This window comes from Leuciscus leuciscus (assembly GCF_965113295.1).
Source record: "Leuciscus leuciscus genome assembly, chromosome: 3".
Taxonomy (NCBI): Eukaryota; Metazoa; Chordata; class Actinopteri; order Cypriniformes; family Leuciscidae; genus Leuciscus; species Leuciscus leuciscus.
Genome location: NC_138727.1, coordinates 60,598,860 through 60,615,451, shown reverse-complemented (window position 1 = coordinate 60,615,451; position 16,592 = coordinate 60,598,860). Strand labels below are relative to the sequence as shown.

The following is a 16,592-nucleotide window of genomic DNA, read 5'->3' as shown; positions in this document are numbered from 1 at the left end:
TGCCGTAATCAGAGTAAAGCTGACAGTGACTGAAGCTTCACTGAGAGACTCTTCATGCTTCTGGAAACTGACAGACGCGTACAGGAGCTCATCAGAGAGGATTGTGGGTAGTTCATCATGACTGTTAATCTGAGCTGATCCAGGATCTGAGAGGGAATCACGTCTGGTGTCTGCACATGATGACTGAACATGGATGAAATGTATTTTAAAAAGAGAAAACATATTATAGGCACAACATTTATACAAACACACACACACATGTAACTCACCATTGCATTTGTCTTTTTCTTGTCTGATGTCGAGGTTCTTCCTAATTGCAAAAAAAAAAAAAAAAAATCAATCAGTAAGACAGAAAAACTAGATCAACGTCACACTGGAGACGAACAGCAGCATCTGAGACAGAAACTCATTGAGATTTTACTGTTGCAGATTGAAGCAGAACAGAGAAACTCAAATAACTTTAATTATAAATTTATTTCAACAGATAATAAATGATCAAACCTCGTCTCTTGCATCTTAATTTACACACAGTCAGAGTGAATCCACCAATCAGCAGCAGACTCACACACACACAAATAATGATGATCATGGAGAAACCTGAAAATAAAACACAAACACACACAGAGATGTACAGGATTACAATAATACACAAATATTCAAATGTATGACATTTAATTTCAGCCCTTTTCTATCCAACATAAATGTCTGTTTTAACACTTATGGATAATACATATTCAACAATTTTAAGTACAAACATTTGATATAAATGAAACACACTATATTGCTAAAAGTTTTGGGATGTCTGCCTTTACATGCACATGAATTTTAATGACATCCCATTCCTGATCCGTAGGGTTTAACCCTCTGAGGTCTGAGGGGTTTTTGGGGTCCTTGAGATGTTCTGACATGCCCTGACATTTGTGCTTTTTTCAGTTGCTTATAAACATATTAATGGCAAAGGTATAATTACACTCTATTTAGCACAAACAGGGCTACCATAATATGTGAGCAACATGCATGTACATGTTTGTATTTTTGAGAGAATAATGTTTATGCATGGTTATTGAAAAAACTAAAAACTAAAGTTTCTGAAATAAGGCCACAAATCACATACTAAATACGTGTCAATAAGACTTTTGACTAATTGATGTCTTTGCCTAGAATTTTTTCTTCAAAATGATGTGAAAATCATCCTGCCCTTATCATTCACATAACACAATACATTGATTTAAATCTTGTAAAACACTTTTTGTTTGTAAAGGCAATATGCGCAAGGGGCGTCAACCATTCAACAGCATCATGCATATGTAGTGGTTCACACCTCAGGAGACAATGGGGCCCGCATACTTAATGAGCCATTCATTCAGGTGTGTCACCTATAGCCACAAGAAAGAATGCAAGAGCAATATATATACAGTATATATATATATATATATATATATATATATATATATATATATATATATATATATATATATATATATATATTCTACCAAATTGGTTCACAGTTGGAAGCATGTCAATTTTTTTTTTTTTCACAAATTTTGCTTGCAAATTGTATAATATCCAAGGAAAACATGTCTATTAATTGTGCAGTTAATTCTCATACTGTATTTTCAGTTTTGGAATATGTATCCTCTCCCCAAATTTGTCAATAATAAAACACAATAAAAATTATTTAAAGAAAATGCTTATATTTACCTTTTAAAATTTGTTTACATCTACCTTGTAAATATATATTTTTTTATTAAAAAGGTTACAATTACAACAACAATTGAAGTGTAATCTTTCTTTGTAAAAACTAAAGTATACATTTTATCATACATATTTCAAACTTCGAATATAGCCTACATTGACAAAACATACTATATTTAACATATTAGCAAAAATTGGCAAACAAAAGCTTATTTGAGGTGGCAGATATTTTACAGTAAAAATGTGTAATCTATCCAAAACTAATCAACGAAATGTTGTCTTTCATATGTCTGTAAAATAGGTCTTTCGTTTTTATTATAAGGAATATAAATGTTAATTTGCAGTTTAATACGTTGCTTATACAAATACATTTTATTTCAACATATTTCAATCGATTTTACTCAGTATAGCTAAATAGTTTGCTAAAAGCAGATCATTTATTCACACACAGAAACGCAATTCAAATTTAAACCGTCTTTTTGCGAGTTGTGGTAAACAGCGCATCTCTTTCGTTCATTCATTCACACAGAAACGCGATTTACTTGAGAATGAAAAAAAAAAACTTACTACATTATTCCATCCGTTGCTCCTCGAAATACCAGCACTTCTGAGGTAAGTTTTCCATTATTATTATTCCTCACAGCGCTGCGAGACAGTGTAGACAACTACACTTATCTGAATAAACTTGATGTGTTTTCTCGAGCTGATATGTGGGCGTTCACAGTTTGTATGGGATCGTCTCAGTCATTTGCGTTTGAATAGCGCGCGCTCTCCGTGGGCGGGGCCGATTATAACGTAATGAGATGAGATGAGCTCGACTGGAATCGCTCTCTTTTAATACAGATTTCACAAGATTAGAATATTTGTTTTTTATATAAATTACTTCATTTAAAAGAAGAAAATTCAAGCTTCATGCCTGTGTGTCTGTATGCCTGTTTGACTGAGTATTCGCTCAGTTATTGTTCATTTTCGGACGCGTTTCAGAATGGACTTCACTGGCAGAGAGAAGGCAGAACTCGCTTCGTGTTTATTTTTCTTTATTTGGCAAAAAGCACAACACTTTGTTTTTATTGTGAGTATACACAAAAATAATACACATTTAACAGAATCGATTGATGTATGAAACTCCTATGGAAAATCAAAGTCAACAGAGTATTTATGAGTTTCTTTTACATTGACAAAAAAAAAGCGAGCTGGTATCGCCGGCGATACCGTAGACCTCAGGGGGTTAATATGGAGTTGGCCCACCCTTTGCAGCTATAACAGCTTCAACTCTTCTGGGAAGGCTCCACAAGGTTTAGGAGTGTGTTTATGGGAATGTTTGACCATTCTTCTAGAAGTGCATTTGTGAGGTCAGACACTGATGTTGAACGAGAAGGCCCGGCTCGCAGTCTCCGCTCTAATTCATCCCAAAGGTTGGGTTGAGGTCAGGACTCCCAGTCAGGCCAGTCAAGTTCCTCCACACCAAACTCGCTCATCCATGTCTTTATGGACCTTGATTTGTGCACTGGTGCACAGTCATGTTGGAACAAGAACATCCCCAAACTGTTCCCACAAAGTTGGGAGCATGAAATTGTTCAAAATGTCTTGGTTTTGCCCAAACATTAAGTTCTCCTTTCACTGGAACTCAGTGGCCAAGCCCAACCCCTGAAAAACAACCCCACACCATAAATCCCCCTCCACCAAACTTTACACTTGGCACAATGCACTCAGGCAAGTACCGTTCTCCTGGCAACCAGCAAACTCAGACTCAAAACCCATTCCATGAAGCTCTCTACGCACTGTTTGTGAGCTAATCTGAAGGCCACACGAACTTTGGAAGTCTGTAGCTATTGACTCTGCTGAAAGTTGGTGACTTCTGCGCACTGTCACTGCATGCACTGATCCCACTCTGTGATTTTACGTGGCCATCCACTTTGTGGCTGAGTTGCTGTTGTTCCCAGTTGCTTTGCTAACTTTGTTATGATACCACTAACAGTTGACTGTGGAATATTTAGTAGTGAGGAAATATCACAAATGGACTTATTGCACAGGTGAAAACCTATCACGGTACCACGCTTGAATTCACTGAGCTCCTGAGAGTGACCCGTTCTTTCACAAATGTTAGTAGAAGCGTCTGCATACCTAGGTGCTTGATTTTATAAACACCTGCAACTGCTGATAAAGCACCAACTTAATGAAAGTCAATGGTCAAGAGCCCAACTTAAGCAAACACTGATCTCCATGATGGTGACCTCAAACAAAACATTTTCGGTAAGACATCAACATCTAAACCTCTGTTAATTCTCAATAAGATCTTCTGTAGATGTATGACAGAAATAAAGTCAGTCTGGTTAGTAATAAGTGAAGCTGGTAATGCTGTTTGTGGAGTTGTTTAATCAGATCTTGAGAGAGTTAATGTCTTTTATCTTCAGTTCATCTAAGGCTGTGTCTGAATAAAGTGTGTCTGAATAAAGTTGTAGTTTGTGTTCTTATTACTCTTTCGAAATATGTTTGAAAGAATGTTTCAGGAACATCACACTAACCTTTAAATAACATTCTAGTAACATTAAGGAAACTGGACATTTTTATGTTCTTGGAATGTTAGAAATCAACTTTCCTTTAATGCTGAATTTTAAATCAAAATTAAGTTGAAAGAACGTTTGAGGACATTAAACCTTTTAAAACACGTCCATTTAACGTCCCTTTGGATTTTTTTTTATGTTCCCAGAACCAACACTGAATATTTGGAGAACGTTCTTATAACAAAAGTCTGTTAGCTGGGGTGATAATAAGACCGGTTGTCCCAAGTCTAAGTCTGGTGGTTCCTGAGATCATTCCTCTGTCTACGGTGCTTCTTGTAGTCACCACCACTTGTATCCACTACACACTCTCCCAGAGGTGGCGACGTCTACTACAGATCCTCTCGAGGTTGCAGCGTCTGCTCCTGAACCCTCTGCCTAACCTGTTAAGACCAAGGAGGCCAACTGTGAACAATCTGTGCTCCCTGCCAAGGCTAAAGAGGCCGCCTCCAAACTCCCTGTCTGTCCTGTCACAGCCAAGGAGGACATCCATGTTTCTGCTGCGCCATGGCCTCCCAATCCACCAAATCCACCATGGTGGTCTCCTGCTCTACTGAGGTGGTGGTCATCTACTACCCAGTGGCTCCACTTTGATGGTCTCCATCTCTGCTTGTCCTGTCATGGCCACCTGGTCTTCCATGTTCTTGTTCTCTGTTCCAAGGTCCAGACACATCATTGCTCCAAAAGCCCACCTTTGCTCAACGGTCCATGATCACTATAGAATGACCTTCTCAATGTCACTCTGGTAGATCCGCCCCTGAGTGATTGTTCAAGTGCTGATAACTGAATATTTAAATCTGACCCTCAGACAATGCAATTAAAATAAACGTTCTTACCCTTTTTGACAGTGATAGTGACTTTAGTGATGATGTGAGATCCACACCAGTATATCCCAGAATCCTCTTCTCTCAGATCAGTGATGTTTACAGTAAAGACTCCAGTAGAAGCTTCATCACTGAAAGAGAATCGATCATCTCTGATCGTCTCCAATGAAACTCCATCCTTCACACACATGGAGGGTTCATGTGCTTTGCAGAAGCATTTCTGATGTTCATCATGATGTTTGCACTGGATTGACACGTCGTCTCCTTCATACTTAGTCAAGTTCAGCTCTGGAAATATTAGAAATATAAGAACATCAATTCACAGCCATAGTTTCACATATTCAGATGTATAAACCTTCCTCACCCTCGTTCATGATGACGATCAGATGAGTGTAAAGATAATTCACGTCTCTCTCTAATGTCACTGCACACCAGTATTTCCCAGCATCCTCTGCTGTCAGTCCAGTGATGGTCCCAGTGAAGACACTTGCAGTGACGTCATCATTCAGAGTCAATCTGTCAGTCTTGGTCTCTTTCTCTTCTCTCACAGTATTTCTATCTCTAGTGGAGCACTTCCCCTTACAGAGAGACTTTGACTTTGATTTATAGATTGAATCATAAGGGCAGAAGATCTCAGCAGATTCTCCTTCACGTCTCACTACTGGAGCCACTGCAAACAAACACAGACATTTAACACACATGATTCTGAATATACTGTATTTACTACAATGAAATCATCTGAATTCACTCACTGAAGAGGTTGAGCTGAATTTTGTTGGTCAGGGAGATGAAAGTCAAATGTGTGTCTCTGGTTTCTGCTCCACACCAGTAAACTCCAGCATCACTCACGCTCACATTACTGATGCTCACTGTAAAAACTCTCTCTTCATTTCTCTCAGATGAAGGACTCATTTCTGTCACTGCAGATGTGCTCAATGTCTGGCAGATGTGATCATCAATCTCTTTGCAGAACTTAACGTCATGTCCCTCTGGGATCTGACAGGTGATGTTGACTTCTTCACCAAGATGAGCAGATTTAGTCACAAACTTTGCATCTGTAAAGCAGGAAAAAATACATTTAAAGCAGAAGAAATATATTTACAATGATTCTTCCTCTCTGAACATCCATCTGATTCTTTACAGATGTATTTTGACTTGGTTTTGTGTTGAGGATGTTCACACTTGATCATCATACGACCTCCTGAGTGGCCAGTCGCTCTAGACACGCCCACTTTAGCTGTCAGTCACAAATATCATTAAACCACAAAGACAAATTGTAATTTTTTGCCAGATTTGATTGAGAGTTTGTTGCACTTACTAATACGTAGATGAACAGTATTAATAATGGAGTAACTGAACGAGTGTCTGTTGATCCAAACTCCACATAAATAAACTCCTCCATCATCTGGAGTCACAGCAGTAATTCTCACAGTCATGAGTTTATAATGTCTGTCATCAGAGAAACTGAATCTCCTGTTCTTCTTCCATGTGCTGTTAATCATCGTCTCAATAGAGTCTTTTCCTTCTTTGAATATGATCTTAGGATCATTAATATGATTCTGTGAATATTCACTGCTGAAGGTTGCAGTTTCTCCAATATTCACCATCACTCTCTTTGACACGTTACAACAGGAATCTGTTATAAAAAATTAAATAAGAAATAAATATATTTTATGAATATAAAAGCTTTGAAATTATCAGTAGTTTTACTACACAAAAACTTCGATCTTAAAATGGCCGACCTTCTTCCACATTCAAAGTCATATTGATGGACCACTGGCCTTCAACTCTAATCTGGTATCTTCCAGCATCATGTTGGTTCAGTTCTCTGATGTAGATCATGAGATTTTGCACGTTGTTTTGAAACAGTGTGAATCGTCCTTCCTTAATCCATGCATGTTTCTCATCATACAATATAGTTTTACACTCAGATAATTTGTGCATATATTTAGTAGAGTTACTGAACCAAGTCTTCTGTGAATCAACAAGAAGACTTCCTCCAGAATATCCAGTGACACTGACGCATCTCACTGCACCTGTCAATCAGATTGATACTGTGATCAGAAACCTCATGAACAGAAAACAGCATCATTACTGCAGTGATGAAAGAGAAAAGCTCTGACCTGAGATCAGGGAGAAAGTGAAGAAGATGAGCAGGATCTTCATTGTGAGTTGAGTTCAGTCTTCTTTATGCTGAATGTTCTCGGTGTGAATCTCTCTGTCTCTACATCTGTCTGCTTTAGTTCCTTCCTCTTTCTTCAGCTCTTTATCAGTAATGATCAGCTTTACTGGCTCCTCCCACCATCAGCACTGACTGAATATTACATTAATCACACTGAAAGAGCGCCACCTAGTGGAGGTTACAGTGTCTGATACTGAGAGCTCATACAGGCTTCATCTTCTCTATAGAAGGACAAATGACAAATGACACTGAACATAATTAATCTGCATTATTCAAATCTTCCTCTAGAGGGCGACAGTATAATCTACATGTAATGTGTCTATAGGTGGCCTCAGTAAATTTACAAGACACTTTCAAGATTAAAATGAATTAAAATAAAAGGTTAAAACAACAAAGCATAATGAAAATGCTACAAAGTTACAAAGGCTGATTCCCTCTATACCGAAACATCTTGATTGATTTCATGTCTTTATGAAACAGCTTAATCTTCCTGAGACTCTGGGGGAAAAAATGCATTGTATACTTTGGTTTTTGACATCTTTATCAGCAGTCTAGTGAAGTCAGCTTTATTTATGAAGCAAGTTATGCAGTTCAGATTGTTTCAAAGCAGCTTTACATGGATCATATGGAAAATAGAAAACAGTTTTTAGGAGCACAGTAAATTCCCCGGTGTTAAATTAACATCGCTCATTGATTAATTGAGTGATGATTGAGCATTAGTGATGAACACCTGATAATAACAAGCAGAATCACTGAAGGAAAGAGAAGCAACAAGAACTACAACTGACTTCCAGCCTTAGTCTTAGCGGCTGTTTACACGACACCATTTTCAACTAAAAATGTGAAATTTTTTGTGCTTTTTGGCCGTTCATTTACACGACAGCAGCGTTTTGGGTGTCTGAAAATGCAAACTTTTGACTGCACACCAGTCAATCTCGAGAATCTCTAATGGTGACCAAACATTTTCAATAAAACATCAACATCTAAACCTCTGTTTACTCTCAAAAAGAACTGTACTTCTGTCATGATAACTCTCGGAGTGATTGGCATGGTAATGGATATGACAGTGTTAATATGTTTGGCCTTAGTGGAATAGATCTGCTACACTGCTTCTGCTGTAGAGCAAGTACGGAGACTTGCTACTGTCCATACACACACAACACGCTGCCTTCCTGAACTAATGCTGCGCTCAATTTATGACTGCATTTGGTTGAACTTATTAGCAAAAATAGTTTTGAGATTTCACTTCCCTCTAGCAAATATTACAGATGACCTGATTAAATCTTTTTGAAGGGAGAGCTGTGATATATTATAAATATTTTTATTTTTTATTTTTCATATATTAAACAAATGCACATTATGTTTTATGGAGTGGAAAGTCTGTGCCCATCGATACTGAGATAAACATCCTGTTCTTATCATACATACAGGAGGCTGAAGGGTTTCTGGGTTTGACCCACAGAAGATAAATAGAGCAAAAGAAAACCACAAGCTGAAGAACATCTCATGCTGTTGATCTTTAACTGACCACAGTTTTCAGTTTTAAACAACCCTGCAAACACAAAGACATTTACAAACAAATCTCTTTATCTAAGTAAAGAAAAAATACTGGGCTAAAGATCATGTTTCTGAAATACACACTTTTGATTTTTACTAACAAAAAGTCGACGTGTCAACTGATTGGGATTACGTTTAGGGAGCCTGTCATCTTCGAGTATTGTTTAAATGAGCCAATGTGAATTGCATCTCGCGCTCCGCCCCACAGCGCGGGTATAAACACGGAAGCGGATGCACACACCACTTGTCTTTCACTTCGGAACCGATCAGCGTTGATTTCTCTGAAGAGTGCTGTTGTTTACAACGAGCGAGTGTGTCTGTGTTCTTCTAGGAGCGAGTGCAGCGGTGATTGCGAGCTTTGAGCTCTCAACTGCTGTTTTAACAGCATCACATTTTTGTGTTTGTTGACGGCTGGTTAGAGGGCGGAAAAGTGAGTGCTTCACTGTTTCAGTTCACTGTTCAGTGTTGCCACGGTCATTCCCCTGTGTGCTCCAGCACTGGTGATGGGTCCCATTTCCTGAAAGAGCAACACGGGTGCGTTTGCATCTTAAAAAATAAAATAAAAAAAAGGATGCCGTTCCACCCGATCGGTCTGGCGATGTCTACATTAGTGGTCCAGGAGCGCTATCGTTGGCTCAGCCTGGTTGATATGGCGGATGCGGACAAGGTTTGGTTCCTGGTCTCCCCAATTTCCCAGGTTGGGCTGATCTGCGACATGGTGGAGAGCTGCGCCCAACAGTTCTCTGCCACCCAAGCGCAGACGGAGGCCATCCGGCACATCCTGCCCCGGCGGCTCGCCTCTGCCACCACCCTGCCACTGGTGGCAGTTCCTCTGCCTGCTCGTCGCCAAGGGTGTCCCCCTGCCGCCGCTACCATTGGGCCTCCGCAGCAGCCTCCAGCCAGGCCTCAGCATAGAGCCGGCCACAGTAGGGACGCCCAGCGTGCTCCAGGCGCTGCCAAGCGCTGCCAAGCCAGGTGGCAAGAGATAGCGAAAGCGTTCCTGAGCTGGCCTCTCAGGGATGGAGGAGGATGCTCTTGGAATTGGTCACCGATCCACTCCCTCCCTCTTTGTTTGTGTGTGTGTCTGTTCTGCCGCTAGCTCCCAAAACACGGAGCTGGCGGTACCCACACTTCAAAGAAAGAGCAGTTCCTATGTTCCTGAGTCCCAAGAGGGCCAGTCTGGCGGTGTGCGACCCTGCAAAGCCTTGCACCCCTCAGCTACCTCTTGTGTCACCAGTCAGTTAGTGCAGTTCGAGGACCCGGTCATGCCTTCTCATGTACTCTCTGCTGCCATGTAGAGACAGATAAGTGTTGCACTACACACTCAGACCCCGCTTAGGGCCGCCTTCGGTCCCTGTTCTCTACCTCGCTGCCTCACTCTGAGTATGTCTGTGGTACCCCTGGTCCCCCTGCGTTGGTCCGTTGAAGCATTAGATGGTTCTCCCGACCGATCCAGCCGGTTCCTCCGTGCCAGCAGACTCGGCTAGACGATTTAGTTCGTCAGGTGCCGGCCATGCTTAGCGCTATTCGTTACACTTCAGTGTTTCTGAATGTGCGTCTGTCGTGCGGACGGTCATCACATTCCTACTGGCGAAGGATGCGATTGAGCCGTTCCTCCAGCCGATATGAAAGTCGGCTTCTGAAAGTTGCCAGCACTTCATTGTACTCAAGTAAAGGTGAGCTACAACCATCTTGGTTCTGTGGCTCTTGATTCTGGCCCTTTTTTAAGCTTCCATTCAGGTTACAAACACAGAAACTCATTCCCAGTGCTCGGTCCCCAAGATTGGTCTGCAGCATTCAACCTGAAGGACGCGTACTTCAGATCTCTACCCTTCTGCAACGCAGGCCATCCTGTGCCCTTCCTGTGCCCTGTGCCCTTGCGTTGAGGGGTCAAAGTCTCAGTACAAATTCCTCCCTTCGAGCCAGTTGGGTCTTCAGGTCAAATGGAGAAGAGTAAATTCGTCTATGGACTGAAGGTCTCTTTTCCGGTTTGGAGGTGGACTTGGTCCACACGTTCCTCACCAGGACATGTCCGCTCAGTGCTACATAGAAGTGAGAAAGGGTATAGTACGACATATGGAATGTCACTGAGGTGGCTCCAGCCGATAACAGGGGGGAGATGCAACCGGTTAACTGTTATTCTCCACATGTTACCTCCCTACTGTGGATGTGGCTTCCGCAGCGTATGCCTTCCAATGAAAGGTTAACACTTTCCCAGTGATCTTGTGGAACAGCAGTGACTTCCCTGGCCTAAGCCCTGTCCTATCTCCGCCTCAATATGCGGGAGGGTCAGGAGCCTTTTGTCTGGGCACTGGAAGGTGGCAGCACTAATGGCATTTTAATAGGGATCCCAATCAGTCGACGAACGACAGAAAGGGAACATCTCGGTTACGTATGTAACCTTCTTTCCCTGAAGGAGGGAACAGAGTCGTAGACCCATCGTTACTATTGCTGGACCACCGCTGACCAGGGTCCGCTCGGCACGAAAAACAACTGGTGCGTACATCCACTTCTGTATTTATACCCACGCTGCGGGGCGGAGCGTGAGATGCAATTCACGCACGCCAATGTACATTGGCTCATTTTAACAATACTCGAAGATGATAGGCTCCCAAAGCGTGATCCCAATCAGTCAACACGTCGACTACGTCTCTGTTCCCTCCCTCAGAGAACGAGGGTTACATATGTAACCGAGAAGTTTTGTTTGCTTCAAAACGTTCTTGTAAACATTTAAACATGAATGTACAGACTCTTAATTCCACTGTTTATCATCTGTTTGATTATAATCACACACATAATATCACAAACACAACATTAGAAACATTTCACATTCATCACATCTCTGTCTAGGCTGACAAATATGTTAAGCTGAATTCCGAAAAGCAAACTATATATTACTCTTACTGCCATATAAAGATGACACTATGATACTTAGCCATAGAGAATGTAATGATGATAATGTGCATCCAAATAAAATACAGCAAAACTACATTAAAACCCGAAGTAGTCGCTTGTTTAAAGTGGTATTGGTGTAAATTTACCAACATAAACAATACAAATGTCTGTCAATCTCTGTCACTGTCAATCTCTGTCAATCTCTGTCATCTCTGAGATTCTCATAATTGGTCCTAACTCCCTCACCCAACATGCCCAGACATTTTCCCTCAACATCGACGGCTCCAATGTCACCACTTCCACCTACATCCGCAACCTTGGAACCATCTTCGATCCTACCCTCTCCTTTGTACCACATGTCAACCACATCACCAAAATTGCCTTCTTTCACCTCCGTAACATTGCACGGCTACGTCCCTCCCTGTCTACCATTGCAGCTAAATCACTCATCCATGCCCTTATCACCTCCAGATTGGACTATTGCAACAGCATTCTTTACGGACTACCAAACAAAACCATTGATAAACTTCAATATGTACAGAACTCAGCTGCCCGCCTTCTCACCTCCACCCGCCGCCGCGAACATATCACCCCTGTCCTCTACAACCTCCACTGGCTCCCAGTCAAATACAGGATCAACTTCAAAATACTTCTCCTCACATACAAAGCCCTTAACAACCTTGCCCCTCCATACCTCTCCGGCCTACTAACCCGCCACACTCACGCCCGCCTCCTCAGGTCCGTTGGTGCTGACACACTCAAGACCATCAGAACTAAGCACCGGACCTGGGGAGACAGAGCCTTCTCCGCTGCTGCACCTACCCTCTGGAACGCCCTCCCTGACCACATCAAACAGTCAAGCACCTTAACATCCTTCAAACAGGCCCTCAAAACTCACCTCTTTGAGCTTGCTTTTCCCTGTTAACAGATTTTCCCGGTTCTTCATCTTCATCCCTTACATCGTCTCCTCTCTTGCTTTGCTTCTGCTTGTCCTTGGTCCTTCTTATATTTTTGTTATCCATGTAACCCTGTCTATATACCTTGTTTGTTTACTGTTTTAGTTTTTCTTACAATGTAAACCAATTAACTGTAAAGCGTCTTTGAGTGTCATGAAAAGCGCTATAAAAAATAAATGTATTATTATTATTATTATTATTGATTTGTGAACTCATTGTTTTTATTTAGTTTGATCTGAAAAGTAAAATTGTCAAATCACACTAATTTGTAGATCATAAACATTTTTCAGTCTTTTCCTCAATGCATCACTTTAAGTAAATGTTGAAGGTGAATTAGTGAATGATCAGCTGTTAGTCTGTATTGTCTTCTGTTCATCTTCTGTCTCTCTGTTCAGTGTCATGTGTCTCTCTGTGGGTTTCCTGAGTAAGTGTGTTTAATTAAACTGAACTGAGACCCTCAACCTTCACATGTTTTCTGTGGCTTTGAGCTGGACGGAAAAAACTGCCTGTTCATCACACAAACACACAAAAACACCTCCAGTGTTCGATTAAATATTCCAAAAACCAGAAGGTGAAAAGTCTCCAGATGACCTACTACTTCCAGTGAGATCCTGAAGTGTGAATGTGATGGACACTTTACCCATGAGGCCACAGGAGAGGGTTTATGAATGACAGTGAAGCGACGATGACGCTGATCATGGTGATACATACATTTAATGGTCATGGAGTAAGAATATTTGAAACTTGTTTGAAAGACTATGACGAAGATTCAAACAAAATAGTCTTTAATCCAAAAGTCCAATGAATACAAGAGAATAACGGGGAAACACAAACACATAACTGTGACGACACCGAACAATGAACACAGGGAACACCGGGCTTAAATAACATGGAGAAATAATGAGATAATGAACAGAACAGGTGAATGGGATCATTAATCAGACAAACTGGGAAACTAGGAAATCTACATTTGATAAATACAATGTTTATACAGTACGTGTCTCATATGGTGCTCAGTTTAGACCCTGTTTACTGTGAATCAGTCTGTATATTTACTGTAAATGCATCAGTTTATCTGCTGTCGTGAGATGATTGACAGCAGCGTATTCACTGTAATCCTGATTATTCCTGAAACTGACACTGTCAGGACAGTCAGATTTCTTGTGGAAATTCACCACTGCGTAATTCAGATCCTCAGCAGATGTGATGCAGCGCTGAGAGTCACCAGTGCCTTTCTCAACTGTAGCAGAGGAATCAGAGGGGTTTGTGGGTAATTCTCTCTGGGCGTCTTTAATCTCTTTGTGATCACAACCAGCGTGAGAAACCTGAAGGGAGACAAAACATTTATGTATTTAATAATAATTGGAATATTTAACACAGTTCTGGAGATCCTCAGTCTTTAAATCATCAGGTAATGTAATTCATTCTCATTAATGATCAAAACAAACTTTTTTTTTCCAATCACAGTAATTCTACAAACCTCTTCATTGTTTCCTGGTGTGACTTGAGATCTTTTGGACGACGGATCTGTCAAAGACAAGAACAATTGAACAAACAAGCTGGAGTTATTGCATGAACAAAAGGGGAAATAAAAAGGTCTATACAAATGTGAATGTATCAGTTTAAAAAGTCCTTTTAAAGAGAGTAAAGACGGAAGAATGAGTTTTACTGTGAGAGCGACGCCTCCTGACGAGAGTCACTGTCACTAACACGAGTCCAGTGATGATCAGAAGCACACACACACACACACTGACCGTCAGAGGAGAGCCTGAAAACACCAGAGAGTCACCATCTCAACCACAGACACAGATGAGTGTGTTTCAGAGTGTGTTTGTACCTGTTACAGGAGACGCAGATGTGATCGCTGGAGAATTAAACCATGATGATGATGTTGTTCTGTGACGGTTTGTCTCTAAAACACAGAAAACTCAGTGTCACAAACAGTGTTTTCTTTCTTTCTCCACTCACAGATCCTTCACTTCCCCTTTCTCACAGACGCTGATGTCTTTCACACATTATTCAACCATCAGACATGTTTCACACACAAAACCACACAGTGCCGACTTCTGAGCGTCATGAAACTGTTTGCAGGATTTAAAGTGTTGCTGATGTGATGATCTCTTTGCTAAGGACTTTAGCACATGCGTGTGTTGTTAACTAACAGTAATCTGCAGGAGGTTTGAGTTAAATTTATGTTTAAGGGCGTTTTTCCACTGGGTTCGTTTGCTGCGGTCCGAACCCGAGTGCGCTCGTTCCCGGCGCCCCCCGCAGCGTTGGTCTGGTTTCACACTCAATTAGTTGTATCGAACCCAGGTGCGTTTGCTGTGATCTTACGTCATCGCAAACGCACACGGAAAATGCATGGATAATACAACTCGACTGAGCATAGCTGTAATTTGTCTGTTTTTTTGGTGCTATTATGCACAACATAGTGAGAGACATCACCTCTTCAGTGTCCCACAACGTTCCCCTGCCACTCATGGTTGTCGTGTGTGAGGAAACAATGATATCGACAGTGATACGCATGCGCGGGATACTATACTTCCTGAACAAGCGCGCACCCGAGTCCGTGTTGCTTGCACATTAACGCGAACCGCGCCACGGTTCGGGAGCAACCGAGCTCAGACCACCTCCTCCAGGTAGTCTCGGGTTCGGTACTCTAGTGCGCACCCGGGTCCGATGACAGCGTTCACATTAGCGATTTTTCATGCGAACCGTGCCCCGGTCCGCACTAAACTGCCAGTGTGAAAGCGCCCTTAAGAACCTTTTTTTTTTTTTACTTAAATATGTCTAATATACTAATATACTCAGTAATGTACATTACTAACACAGTATAAATATTAAATGGCAGTTGACAATCAGTTTCCTCAAATGAAACGAGTTAACAGTTTGTAATTCAGTGCATGATATTATTACAGTAACACTGTAAAGTAGATTACAGTAAAGATCTGTTTCACAGCTGCTCTTGATTTGCTGTTTTTACAGTATTATTGAAGTTAAACATTCTTTTTGTTTTTTTTACAGTGTGTGAATACAAATCTAACAAATCCTGGCAATAAATGGCATTATGAATATAATAAATTGTGATGGTGTTCATTTAAATATTATAATAAGCATTTGATTTGCAGTGCAGTCAGAAGAAAATGTTGTGATGACATTATTTACTACTGAAAAAACTATGAAAACATGCTTTCTGTTATCAGCAAAACAATGCTTAATAAATCTCACGGTTCGGTCCAGTAGAGAATAAAGTTGAGGTTTTTATTAACACAATGATTCATCAAACAAGCTATAAGGAACAAACTATATATCACACACATAATGACCTAAAACTGAAACCGATGTGGGAATAATCAAAAACCATGGAAACCAAGGGAAACAGAACATAAGCACAGGAAATGAAATAAGGAACAAATTGAATATAATAAGAGTCCATGGAAAAATGTTAAAAAATAAAAATAAAGGCTCTTAATTGTAATTTATGGTTTCATAAAGAACCTTCAACCATGGAATCCTGGGGGGAAAAAATTGCGGAACCTTTATTTTGAAGAGTTTGGTTTTTCATTTTATCTGGTCTATTAGCATCTAGAGGTGTTCATTATTATTACTGTCATTATGTGTGTGATGTTGTGGAGATCATCATGAGTTTGAGGGTCTCAGTTACTCACCTGTTAAAATCTTCAGCTTCACTTCAGTGTAGGAATCTTTTTTTAAGTTTTTTTTCAATAAAGTGGGAAGTGAAACTAATGCTTCACATGTGCTTCAGTTAACAGTGACATCTATGGAAACAGCATCGGTTCACATTGCAACTATAAGTGCAGGTTTCTGATTGATGAATATAATTCATATCACAGTGAGATATGACTGACAGAATAGAAAACAGAAGTACAATTCCAGGGACAAACACAAAGAACACATGAAA

General features: G+C 40.7%; 2 protein-coding genes across 2 annotated transcripts in view; both read right to left on the bottom strand.

Annotated features, from left to right (window-relative positions):
• The window catches only part of LOC309493864 (CMRF35-like molecule 8), a 46,239-nt gene extending 43,733 nt beyond the window's left edge, over positions 1–2,506 (bottom strand). The window contains exon 1 of the mRNA XM_082163139.1: positions 2,263–2,506. The gene's annotated coding sequence lies outside the window, so the exon portion shown is untranslated. The remainder of the gene's footprint in view (positions 1–2,262) is intronic.
• The window catches only part of LOC309493668 (polymeric immunoglobulin receptor-like), a 282,931-nt gene that overhangs the window by 82,738 nt on the left and 183,601 nt on the right, over positions 1–16,592 (bottom strand). The window lies entirely within an intron of this gene.